Raw genomic sequence first — 14652 nt, forward strand, 5'->3', positions numbered from 1 at the left:
CTGTATTTGATGAAAAGAAAACTAATAAATCAAATTAAAAAAAAAAAAAAGAAACATGTCAATGGTAAAGCTCTAACTATTGCAGAATATTAAGGCTGTAGGTTTCTGAAGTTCATCTCCTGCTCACAAAGGAACTGCTTTGGAATGCATTCATTTAGAGTGATTTAACAAAATAAAACCTACAAATGTTTCCTGTTAGGAGCAGGTACAGTTTAATATAAGAAGTAAATAAATTTATTTTCATGAATTAAATCTTTTTGTTTTAATTTTCATATTGTGTAGAATATTTTATATCTTTCTTTTCTCTCTCTCTTTTTGAAGCAGGACTACTGTCAAACCCAGGCAGAACTGAAGCCTCTTTGGCAGACCAGACTGGTCTCAAATATGTGATCCTCCTACCCCAGTCCCCCAAGTGCTGAGATTATAGGCATGGGGCACAATAAATAGGCTCATGACTATCTTTGCAATAGCAAATTAACTCACATTATGAGTATAAGGAACTATTACAAAAATAACATAATTTCTTATACCACCTCTAAATATTTTTTCTGTATCTACTGAATCTCAGTTTTCACTAGTGATTATTAGATTTTAAACATACTCTTTAACTTAGTATACAAAAATAAACTTTTGCTTTTGTTTTCATTTTACTGAGAAAATGTCTTTATAAAGAAAATATTGTCAGAGCTGGGAGATGGCTAAGCTTGCAAAGCCTGATGGTCTGGGTTTAATTCCCTGGTACCGATGTAAAGTCAGACATACCAAATGGTACATGTATCTGTATATCTGGAGTTCATTTGCAGCAGCAGGAAGCACTGGTGCTCCCATACTACTCTCTTTTCTTTGCTCTCTCTCAAATGAATGAATAAATATTCTAACAGAAAATATTCTCAATGTATTTTTTCTCTGTGTTAGAAATTGAAAATACAATCTTTCATATTTTCCATTATTAATAAACATGAGTTTCCTCATAATACATATATATAAGCATTCTACTTGAAGGATGAGAAGTTAAAGTGGTAGTATGGAACTAGAGAGTATCTCAGCCATTAGTAGCTCTTCCTGCACAATCATGAGGACCTGAAGGGTCCTGAGACTGCTGAGTTCAATTAACCAGAACCCACAAACATAGTTGAGCATTACCATGTATGACTGTAACTCCAGTTCTATGGGGAGCAGAGATGGAGAATAAGGGTCTCAAAAATAAAAAGTTCCAGGGCTGGAGAGATGGCTTAGCGGTTAAACGCTTGCCTGTGAAGCCTAAGGACCCCGGTTCGAGGCTCGGTTCCCCAGGTCCCACGTTAGCCAGATGCACAAGGGGGCGCATGCGTCTGGAGTTCGTTTGCAGAGGCTGGAAGCCCTGGCGCGCCCATTCTCTCTCTCTCCCTCTACCTTCTCTGTGTCTGTCGCTCTCAAATTTAAAAAAAAAAATAATAAATAAATAAAAATAAAAAGTTCCAGAATCAGTACAGAGACACTGTTACAAGGAAATAAGCAGATGAACAATGGAGGGAGACATCTAATTTCTCTTCGAGCCTCTGCGTGGGTGCCACATCAGTACAACACACACACACACACACACACACACACACACACACACACACCACCACCACCACCACCACCACCACACCTATTACCCACATTCACATGAAAGAGAATAAAGAGAGCAGTAGTATGATGGATAATCATTTTGATTAAAGAAATAACTAACTATAATATTATGTCTGATTAATAGTTTACATCAATTAAAATACAACTATTTTCTGTGTATATTATTAAGAAAGTAAAGTTTTCGTGTAAGCGAAGAAAATGGTAGTAAGACATAAACAATCCTTAGTTAACATTAACACATATATATGTGAAAGATGAAACTGAATACACACTTATCTACAAATGTTTATTGATTTCAAGCTTACTACATAAATGGCACAATCAAATCAGACTATATTTTATCTGAAAACACCTGAGGAGAATAGGAAATAATAAATTATATACACAATTTTATTCCCAGATATTTGATTTAGTATATTGCTAAGTTGAAATTTATGCAACACAAGCAAGTGCAAGTTAATACAAGATTTTAAGAAAATGATGGGCTGGAGAGATGGCTTAGCGGTTAAGCGCTTGCCTGTGAAGCCTAAGGACTCCGGTTCGAGGCTCGGTTCCCCAGGTCCCACGTTAGCCAGATGCTCAAGGGGGCGCACGCGTCTGGAGTTCATTTGCAGAGGCTGGAAACCCTGGCGCGCCCATTCTCTCTCTCTCCCTCTATCTGTCTTTCTCTCTGTGTCTGTCACTCTCAAATAAATAAATAAATAATTACAAAAAAAAATAAAAGAGACCCATCTGAAACACTTCCTTAAAAAAAAAAAAAAGATTTTAAGAAAATGAGAGGCTATGGAAAAAACTAGAGTGGGTAAAGCACTTGTGAGCTGAATCAGCACTGACATAAAAAATGTTGACTTTGGGCTGGAGAGATGGCTTAGTGGTCAAGGCACTTGCCTGCAAAGTCTAAGGACCCAGGTTTAATTCCCCAGTACCCATGTTAGCCAGATACACAAGGTGGCGTATGTACCTGGAGTTTGTATACAGTGGCTGGATGCCCTGGTGTGCCACTCAATCTCTCTCTTTCTCTCTCTCTCTCCATTATATATACGCCCCCCCCCTTTCAAATAAGTAAATAAAACCTTAAAAAAAAAAAAACTATTGACTTTGTTGAAGTACACTGATAATACCGTAAGAGCTGTGGAGGGTGAGTTAGAGAATCCTCTGCTGCTCACTGGCTAGCTAATCTAGTTGGACAGGTGAGCACCAGGTTCAGAGAGACAGCTTGTTTCAACACATAACTGGAGAGCTGGAGACTGATGGAGGAGACCCCCAATATCAACAACCACTGACGTCCACATACTCACACATACACATATGCATATGATTCTGAGCATTTCACCATGCATGCATACATTCATACCACATGTACACAAACACAATTAAATTCCCATATGAAATTAATTAGCAGCTAAGTATATTTTCAGTTGTTTCTAATACGCAAAGTTTCAATGCTATGAAAAAAATAAAAATTGTATTACTTAGTATAAAATTGTCACATATTTTCAAAATAAAGTTTGTGGAAATGGAAACTTAAAAAAATACTGAGCCAGGTGTGGTGGCATATGCCTTTAGTCCCAGCACTTGGCAAGCATAGGTAGGAGGGTCGGTGTGAGTTTGAGACCACCCTGAGACTCTATAGTGAATTACAGGTCAACCTGGACTAGAGTGAAACTCTACCTTGTAAAACCAATAAATAAATAAATAAATAAATAAATAAATAAATAAATAAATAAAATACTGACTCTAGAAGATATCTCTGCTTAGGTCAAAACTCTCAAAATTATGTAGAGCTTCATCATGTTTCATTTAACTATTTTGATATAAATAAAGGTAAATAAAATATATGATTACAATTTGCAAACAATTCCAAATATATATTGCTTTAGTAGTCTTTTTTTCACTGAATGACAAGATTTATGTATCACTTATAAATTCCAATTTATGTAAGTAAAGGTATGTGACTTCCATGATCATAAAAATATATGGAGTTAATTTTCAACACTATGACAAATAAAGTGTCTTGTCTAATACTGCTACTAAAAATACAAATTCTGGATATATTTCTTTCTAAAAACTAACTATCTAAATTGGCATATTATTAAGGAAAAGACAAGGTAAAAATGTAAATAAAATCCTGGGGCTAGTGAAGCAATCTGAGAACTAAATTTTAGAATAAGATGTGTTTGGCTAAGCATAGTAAATAAAAGTTTCAGTGTTTAAAGTCTTTAAACAATTCTGAGAAGAATAAGAAAAGCAGTAGGTTTTTTTCAAAGTGTACTCAGAAAGAACAAGACTATTTTAAACCCCAAGTCAAAGAAGAGGCTACATTCAGAGTGAAAGATAATAGTAGAAACATACATGCTTTTTGTAATGGATTATAAAACAAATTTCCTTTTTTGACTTTGGACAAAGGGGCTGGTGTTTGAGGTTGGAGAATTTCTCAGAAATGTTATATAGCGCAGTGACCAAATAGCAATTTCAACCAATACTTATATGTACACATGGCCCCAAAATACAATAATGAAAAAAGTGTTAATGTTTCTTACTTGATATGCACCAGTCTTCCTGACAGAAGTAAGTATAAATCTCTTCTCAAAGCTGGAATTGACATAAAGCTTTTCCAAAACCTGGAACACCATGAAACATTTTCATACTTTCCAAACTATTAACAAGAGAGATTCTGTATGAATACCAACCAGAAAAACAAAATTTGTGAGTACAATCAGGTCCCTTGATACATTAAATTAAGTACAAGGTATAAATTAATATATGTATGATCTGAATGATTAGAAAAATAAAACACAAAAATATGAGCAAATTTATTCACCAGCAGTGAACAAATTCTGAATTTATTCTGCAGCACTGAGGATGAAACTGTGAGACTACATGCTAAGCAACGATTCTAGTGCTGATCTATATCCAAAGCCCTTGTTTATTTCAAAAAGGTCTCATTATGTAGTACTACCTTTGAACTACCTGTTTTCCGTATCTGCCTGCTGAGTGTTAAAACTTACCTTTAAAGAATGAAGCAATATGTGTAAAATATGTAAACATACTAAATTAAGGGTTGTATTTTAATTATATTTGTATTTCTACACAGACTTTAAATAGTAGTCTACTAAATAGCCAGCAAAATAAATAAGACAAAAGCAAAGTAAAAATGTACCATAGGGATGTGCCATAGGGATACCAAGGAAAGCAGAAACCAATAGAGGAACTTCCAATAAGCTGGTAGAAAATACTTGTCAGCCAAAATATTGTCCTAAATAAAAATATTTATTAATATACACTAGAATCAGTTTTGAAACTTTGGCATGCGCATTATACAGTCATGTTCACTCAAAAACCAATGGCAAGGCAAAGCTAAGAACAAAGGCTTGGGTAGTTTGATAAATAAAGATACAAGAGCGACTTTATATTGAGATCACTTATTATCCATATATCAAAGGAGAGAATAGACAAATGTGACTGCTCTACTTAATCCTTTTCACAAAGAGGTTGTGGATTTTTGAATGAAATGCTCCCAAGTAGTCTCATGTGTTCTGAATGCTTGGTTTCCAGCTGATGGAGATTTGGAAGGTAGAAACTTTCTGGAGGAAGAATGTTGCGGGGGGTGTTTTGAAGTATTATAGCCCAACTTCCTTTCCAGAGTTGAGCTTACTCTTGCCACTTCCTGTCAACTGCTGGGGATAGATGGAGTCTAGCCTCTATTTTTTGTACTGTGATAAAATTTCCTTTTAAGACTGCAAGCTGAAATTAATCCTTACCTAGCATCATCTGTTTTTTGTTGAATGTTTTGTGCTAGAAACAAGAAAGTAATTACAACAGAAAATTTTTAACAGGAGTCAGAGCATTATTGTGATAAAACTATGTATTTTGGTTTTTTGTTTTTTTGAACTGGTTTACAGGAGAAATATGAAAGGATCTGGAATTATATAAAGAGATTCCTTGCTGCTGTGAGCAGAACTAACTGGCCATTCATGTGAGAGTTTGCAAGTCTTCAATGCATAAAGATGTGTAGACTGTGGTGACTTGGCTTATGAAAGGAAAAAGAACTATGTTGGGACTGGGATAGAAGCAGTTTGTGTGAGAGGCTGACTTCTCTGCCCATGTCCCAAGAACCTTATAAAGTAAAATTTTTAATAAACTGGCATATTCCACAGAGGAAAGTACACAGCAGACAGTTATGAAAAAATATAATGTTGTCATAGAAATAAATGAAAGTTTCAGGGCAGAGACTGCAGCCTAGTTCATCTGTAATTGTTGAGAGATTGACACCATTTAAGATAGGGCCAGCTATTCTGTATTGACATAGTAAGAATGTTGACTGTTTTTAAATAAGGAAGTCTGAAGGAAGAATGCTGCAGGAGTTTTCTGGTTCCTTACAGTTGATTTTATCTTCCCTTGGATTAACAAAATTGGAAGCCCAGTGGGGAATTGTTTGGGAAGTACGACAAATGCAGAAAAGTGATGGTAATTGGATTTTCATTAAAGTTTTTGGAGATGGCACCCAGTATATGTGAAGCAGTATCATAGTCTCTAAATAGAGGCCATGAGGAACCATGGCATGGAAACATAAAGTTGCAATGGCAATCCCAGACTTTTGGAGATGGCAGAATTATGGGTTAGCTGCCAAGAAGAGCAGTTGGTTCTGCCTAAGTAAGCAACACCCTTGAAGGATTGGAATTTGAATCTCAGAGATTTTATTGTGTGACTCAGATGGCAGACATGGATATGCTTGCCCTCCTGTACTTGTTGGAAGACAAAGAACTCAAGATCCACTATCATGTGGAGTTTTAGTGACCATTGAGTGTCCATTGCTCTAAATCTCAAACTATGTCCAGAACTGAGAAAGACTCTGTCACTTTCAGAAACCACAAAACTAAGAGCTGGCATTATTTTATGGGAGTTGTGTCAAGTGTGGGTGTTTATATAAAATTAGAATATAAAATGTATATCTTTTGTGAATTGCAGCAAAAAATAACAACTAAAATCCATAAAGCAAGTGTCCTAAATATAGTATTTTCTTACACTTTCTGTTTGTTTCTGCATTTGTGTGAAAAATTTATATATATATTAATTTTAGTATAAAATATCATTTGTGTGAGTCATTTAAATATTGGACAATTGTGCAGTGCAATGATTCACATACTTTAGCAGGTATAACCTTCATCTGAGGTTTTTGGGCTATGAATTTAAATAAGTGGTACAGCACTTGCTTAGCATGCATGACGGTGAGTTCAATCCCTAGGATTAGGGGGGAGGATTCTAATCCATCTGGGCGATTAGAGTTTGAAGTGATCAACTAGAAACATTTGACTTATTGGGTCTGGGATGAGTGTGAACATTTTGATTTCTAATAATTGATAATCTAAGTTATTCTGAAACCTGTTGGTGGCTATCTCCTGTAATCTCTGCACTAAGAAGTTGAGGCAGAGTTTGCCATGAGGTTGAGGTAGTACTTCTAGACCAGTCTGGTCTCTAATGAAATCCTCTCTCTCAAAAAAAAATTATATATATATAAAATCTCAAACCAAACTCCAAAACAACTAGAAAATACAGAAAAGGTAGTTTTCATCTATGGTTACTCTGGACTTGATAATCCAGGGGGTCAATAGCAATATTGCTCAACACAGAATAATCTCCTGAAAGATTTATACCAGATCACCAGATCATTTTTCCAACATTATCTTCCTATAGTGGTGATAGTTTCTACATATTAATATTGGAAAAGTGTTATTTTGTTTTGTAATCTTTTATTTCACAAATGAAAAAGAAAAATATTTATGCCTTGAGAAAAGATTACATTTGTAGCTTTTAATTGATGAAAGGATTTAAAAAAAAAAAAAAAAAAAAAAAAAAAAAAAAAACTAAGTGACTTCTAAGTACCCCAGGTAACATTGGTATAAGTAGAAGGAGATGCCATGTTTTTATAAAAGAAGAAAACTACAAATAAAAATATAACAAAAGTACTTCCAGCCAAGCTGGCAACCACCTAACTGTGCTGCACATGCCCAGGAAAGAAAGGCAAGGCATTAAGTGTTCTCTGGGTCTTTTAAGGGAGAGCAATCTCTAATACATCGCCAATGGGAGGGCACATGGGGGGAAAAAGGGAATTGCTGATTCCCTCGCTCGTGGGTAGCCCACCAGTCCCCCATTCCCCCCATGCACCCACTGTACCTACAGTCCCAGCTTCAGGATACCCCTGTACTTATGCTAGGAAAGGGGACCCAGGCCAACATAGTTCCACTTGCCCTGCTGCACAGAGGCATTCGCCCTGCTACCCCCACCCATGTGTGACCAGGGGCAGGTTTTGCCTGCTGGCTCACTGGAGCATAGGCTCCATTGGTCCATTTGACTGACACATGCGTGCACTGATCCCTGCTGGTGCAAACTTAGCCTGCTCTGCCCATTTGCCCACTTACTTCTCTGGCCACCACCCATCCATGCATGAGCTCAGCCCCATTCCACCTGCCCAAGTGAGCTCAGGATCACTCTGCTTGTGTGCCTGTACCAGCTCCTGCCTGTCTGTCACACAGCAGCCCTCCAGTGTCCTGTTGTGTGTGAGCTCAGACTGATTCTGTGGCCACGAGTTTAGGCTGCTTCAGCACTTGGTGCTCCAGGGCCCCTGCAAGAGCAAGTGCAGGCAGCTTTGTTGCATCACTGTATAAGAGTTCAGGCAACTTTGGTGTCCCTGCCATGCAGGAGCTCAGGCTGATTTGGCATTCTGCCAAGTGAGAGCTCATACTACTTCAGCATCCAGACTCAGACTGCTTCAGCTTCCCCCTGGGTTTGAGCTCAGAAGAATATAATACCAACCCTACAGAGAGTATTTCAGGAAATTCTCCACACAGTAGAATCATATAACCAACCTCAAATGCCTACAATAAGCAGATCACAATAACCAAACTCACAGAAGGCACAAAAATCTTAAAAGTCAATGAAAACACCAAACCACATATACCAACACAGTATGGCAGGGATCAAATCAAACCTCACAGTCTTTACCCTAAATATCAATGGCCTTAATTCACCCATCAAGAGACACAAGCTAACAGGATGGATCAGAAAAGTATACCCCTCAATCTGTTGTCTTGAAGAAACCCATCTCACCACTAAAGACAGACACCTCCTCAGTGTGAAAGGGTGGAAAACAATATTCCAAGCAAATGAGAATAAGAAACAAGCAGACATAGCTATATTAATATTGGATAAAATAGATTTAAAACCAAAAATAATCAGAAAAGACAGAGAAAGTCACTTCATATTTATCAAGGGAATGATCCATCCATAGGATAGTACAACTATAAATATGTATGCTTCAAACACAGGGATACCACAGTTCATAAAGCAAAACATACATGACAAGAAAACAGAAATAACCACCAACACCATCATAGTTGGGGACTTCAATGCACCATTGTCAGTAATAGACAGATCATCCAAACAGAAGCTCAACAGGGAAGTAAGAGAGCTCAACAAAACCATAGATCACTCAGACCTAACAAACGTCTACAGAACATTCCATCCCAAATCCACAGACTACACATTCTTCTCAACAGTCCATGCAACATTCTCTAAAATAGATCATATACTGGGTCACAAAGCCTGCCTCCATATATTTAGGAACATTGAAATAATTCCCTGAATGATATCAGATTACAATGCTATATTTCTAGAAATCAACAACAAAACACCCACCAAGAATCCCATCAGCACCTGGAAACTGAACAGCACACATTTAAACAATAAATAGATAGTGGACAAAATAAAAAATAAAATTGCAAAATTTCTAGAAATGAATGATGATGAGAACACATCATACCAAAACTTAGGGGATACAACAAATATGGGGCTCACAGGACAATTCATAGCACTAAATACCTTCATAACAAAGACAGAGAGATCACAAATTAACAACTTAACCACCCACCCACCCACGTAAAGGCTCTGGAAAAGCAAGAAAAAATCAAACACAAAAAGATCCAGAAGGAAAGAAATAATATAGATCAGAGCAGTAATTAATGAATTGGAAACTAAGAAAACAATTAAGAAAATTGACAAAACCATGTGGTGGTTCTTTGAAAAAATAAACAAGACTGACAAACCCCTGGCCAATTTGATCAAGCAAAAAAAAAAGATGCTTCAAATTAACAAACTTCAAAGTGAAAAATGAGATATTACAGTAGACATAAGTGAAATTGGGAGAATAATCAGTACTTATTTCAAAAACCTCTACTCCACAAAAGTGAATAATGTGGAGGAGATGGAAAAATTCCTGGACACATACTATCTATCAAAGATAAATACAGAGCAGATTAATCTCCTAAACAAACTCATCACACTCATGGAGATTTAAAAAGTAGTAAAGCACCTCCCCAATAAGAAGAGTCCAGGACCAGGTGGATTTTCAGCTGAATTCTATCAAACCTTCATGAAAGACCTCAAACCAAGCTTTCTCAAACTGTGCCACACAATTGAAGAACAGGGAAAGCTCCCCAACTCCTTCTATGAAACTAGTATCACCCTAGTTCCAAAATCAGGCAGAGGTGCCACAAGAAAAGAAAACTACTGGTCTATTTCCCTGATGAACTTAGATGCAATGCTCCTGAAGAAAATACTTGTAAACTGAATCCAATAATACATCAAACACATTATACACCTTGATGAAGTGGGATTCATCCCAGGAATGCAGGGGTGGTTCAACATATGGAAATCTGTCCAGGCAATATACCACATAAACAAGGTTAAACACAAAAACCACATAATTTCAATAGAAGCAGAAAAGGCCTTTGACAAAATACAACATCACTTCATGATCAAAACATTGGAGAGAACTGGCATGGTTGGTTCATATCTTAACATAATAAAGGCAATATACAAAGCTCCTAAAACCCAAATAATACTTAATGGAGAAAGACATGAGGAATTCCCATTGATATCAGGAAAAAGACAGGGTTGTACACTCTCACCTCTACTCCTCAATATAGTACTGGAATGCCTAGCTGAAGCAATAAGAAAGGAGAAAGAAATAAAGGGGATACAATTAGATAGGAAGAAGTTAAGTAAGCTCTATTCACTGATGACATGATTATTTAGGTAAGAGACCTGAAAGACTCCATCCCAAAACTCCTGAAGGTGATTAACTCCTATAGAAAAGTAGCAGGATATAAAATCAATATGCAAAAATCAGTAGTCTTTCTATATGCAAATGACAAAGATACAGAGAAAGAAATAAGGGACATAGTCCCATTTTCAATAGCAATAAAAAAATAAAATACCATGGAATAACATTAAACAAGGAAGTGAAAGATCTATACAATGAACACATAAAAACACTCAAAAAAGAAATTGAGGAGGACTTGAGAAAATGGAAAGACCTCCCATGCTCTTGGATAGGCAGAATTAACATTGTGAAGATGGCGATCTTACCAAAGCCAATATACAGATCTAATGCAATTCCAATTAAAATCCCAACATTGTTCCTCACAGCGACAGAAAAAAACAATCTCAAATTTCATATGAAAAGACAAAAGTCCTCATATATCCAAGCATATCCTCAGCAAAAGAAATATCTCTGGAGGCCTTACCATACCTGAACTAAAGCTATATTACAAAGACATAGTAATAAAAACAGCATGGTCTGGCATAAAACAGGAGTTTTGACAAATGGAATTGAATTGAGGACACTGAGTTTGGGTCAAGCAACTATAGGTCTTGATATTTAACAAAGGCTCTAACAATATGGGCTGGAAAAAAGACAGCATCTTCAACAAATGGTGCTGGACAAACTGGATAACCATATGCAGGAAACTGAAACTTGATCCACACATCTCGCCATGTACAACACTCAAGTCCAAATGGGTCAAAGACCTCAAGGTAAGACCAGAAACTCGGCTACTTCTGGAAGAATATATAGGAAGAACTTTCCATGATATAGGAATGGACAAAGTTTTCCTGAACAAAACCTCAGTAGTTCACGATCTTAAACAGTCATTCAACCAATGGGATCACATGAACCTGAATTGTTTCCTAACATAAAAGCATACAATAAGCAAAGCCAATAGACTACCCACACAATGGGAGAAAATATTTGTTGCTTATCCAACTGACAGAGGCCTAATATCTAGAATCTACAAAGAACTCAAAAACCTAATCAATAAAAAGTGAAACAACCCACTCATGAAATGGGGCAAAGAGCTGAATAGGCAGTTCACAGACGAAGAAATTCAAACGGCAAACACATACATAAGAAAATGTTTGTCATTCCTAATCATCATGGAAACACAAATTAAAACAACTATGAGATTCCACCTTACCCCAGTAAGGATAGCAAAGATTAAAAAATCAAATAAAAACAAATGCTGGTGATGATGTGGAGATATAGGAATTCTCATCCACTGTTGGTGGAAATGTAAGATGGTGCAACCACTTTGAAAAGCAATATGGAGACTCCTAAAAAAGCCAACTATAGAGTTACCAACAGGCCTAGTTATTCCCTTACTGGGCATGTACCCCTAAAACCTTCAAGCCTCAGTCCAGAGATATTTGCTCAACCATGTTTATAGTGGCTCAATTCGTAATAGCTAAGAGCTGGAATCAGCCCGGATGCCCATCCATCACTAGAAGAATTGATAACTAAGATGTGGTATATCTACACAATGGAATTTTACACAGCAATAAGAAAAAAATGACACAATGAAATTTGAAGAAAAATGGTTGAACCTGGAACAGATCATTCTCAGTGAACTTTCCCAGTCTCAGAAAAATAATAGCTGCATAGTCTCACTCATCTACAGCACCTAACCTGCATCTACCCAAGGTGCCAATATACCTGGCAAGCACCTTGAAGACTAGACAATAGGGTGGGTGGGGAGGGAGGGGAGGGTAAGGGAGGGGTGGAAGACACAAATCTAGACCCAAAGAGAAATGGTAGCATAAAATTCTATATCTTAAAAGGCAGACCAAATGGTTGAGCCTCCACCAGGCCCTTAGAGGGAACACCTGATCCACAAGGCACTGGAGAAGGTATGATGAAGACTGGTCTTAATCTTCTACTGCTTCTCTCTCTCTCTCTTCTCTCTAACTTTTTTTTTCATTAGTTACCTTTCTCTTCCTTCTCTTAGTGGACACTGACCTGTAACTCCCAGTACCAGCATGTGGTTGTCATCCACAATGAGCTTTTGATCAGAGAGATCTACAAGTTTTCCTGAAAGAAAGACAGATTTTTGTCAGAGTAATTGATGACCCACCAAAGGTTAGTGGTAAGACCCTACCGCTGAAGACACCATACACAGTTTACAGGTAAAATGGAATGACATGGCTGGAACCTGGAAGAGAGCCAGTCCCTAGACAGTCACCATGTCTAGTGCCAGAAGGTGCTACATGGGTGACTGGGGGAAAATGACAAATATCTGTCCAAGCAACTCATGGTCTAACCTACCTATCAGTAAATAACCTGTTGTGATGCCCACACAAGTGCAATAGTGGCACACAGCCATGTTGGGAAACCAACTGCTCTTGATTTGGCGAACTGTCGGCTCAGTGGAATGGGACCCATAGCTGGAGCTGAGAAACAAGTCAGAACAATATCCAAACATGAGTCTGCTCTCCTTTATCAAGCTACCACCAATCATGGGCTACAAGAAGGTCTATACCTACTATATTTTCTATTTTTTAAAAAAGGTTGAGCCCATTTGTCTGGTGCTATCCTTACTCTCCATTGGAGAATCTGCATCTCTTTTTCAGATAGACAGAGATCCTAAGGAAAGAACCACCTCATAGTACCTCAAAAGGGCCCCAGCTGAAACTAAGAATAATTGGCTAAACAAGCAAGGGGGCTGTTTTCTTGGCGAACCAGGTACCAGCACAAGGGTGAAGGAGATCAACAGAGATAACAGTCAACTCCTACCAAATCAGATATCCAGAGACACACAGGCTCCCAACACCTCATCATTGAAGACCAAAAATGAACTCAACATGGCTCAGGGAAATTTTGGGGAAAGAATATCATAGCCACACATTGGGTCATGATATGCAGAGACATTTATCCTACCCATAACTGTGGGCTAACTCCCCAATGCATGACCCCTATACCTCAACAAGGAGGGGCAAAGGGGAGGGGGTAGTACATGGATGAGCCTAACAATGGTACCAACTTGACTGTATTCACTGAGTAGAAAATTAATATACATATATATACATATACATATATATGTATATATACATATATAACATATATACATATATATGTATATGTATGTATGTGTGTGTATGTATGTATATATATGTATATGTATGTATATATATATATATATATATATATATATATATATATATATATGTATGTATATGACAAAGAAAAGACGAAATCTCTTTCATGAGTGTCTTGTCAGTGATCAGAAAGTCTTCAAGTTTCTTTCCTGCTTTGGGCTGATGTCCAAGTGGAGTATCCACATGATGGAAGCCTCTATACTATCTCTATATAAAATCTTCCTTATAATTCTATTTTAGGATAAATGGTGAACAAATTTCAGGATTCTCAAAATCAGAATATGCTTCAAACAACGATAAAAAGTATAGGCTTGTCAAATATAATTTAACTCCTTTCAACTATGTCAATTGATGGAAAAGTATTTTCTTTTATGATCCTCTTCTCCGCTGGCTGGCAGGGTTTAATCTGGGTCTCCCCATCTGCTCACTGTGTTCTGCTCAGCACTGGTCCCTCAATGTGAATCTACAGGCTCTACCTTTACCAGCTGGAACTCCTAAAAGTGTGTTTGTGTGTAGATCCTGTTAGTCAAGTGCAGACCTAGTACTAGATAGTTAGAGACATGGCCAGCAAATCAGAGGTTAGTGAAACCCTTTAGAGCACAGGACTGTTGCCTATATATAGACCCTCTTTAATATATACATAACTTCCACTTTTTATATTTTCATACCTGCCTGAAATGCATTTTGCTCTGATTCCCATCAATCACCATTTCACATACATTCCCCTTTCATTAACACTTCTTCCCCATTAATCCTTACCATACTTTTATATCA

This window comes from Jaculus jaculus, chromosome X (assembly GCF_020740685.1).
Source record: "Jaculus jaculus isolate mJacJac1 chromosome X, mJacJac1.mat.Y.cur, whole genome shotgun sequence".
In the NCBI taxonomy this organism is placed as follows: Eukaryota; Metazoa; Chordata; class Mammalia; order Rodentia; family Dipodidae; genus Jaculus; species Jaculus jaculus.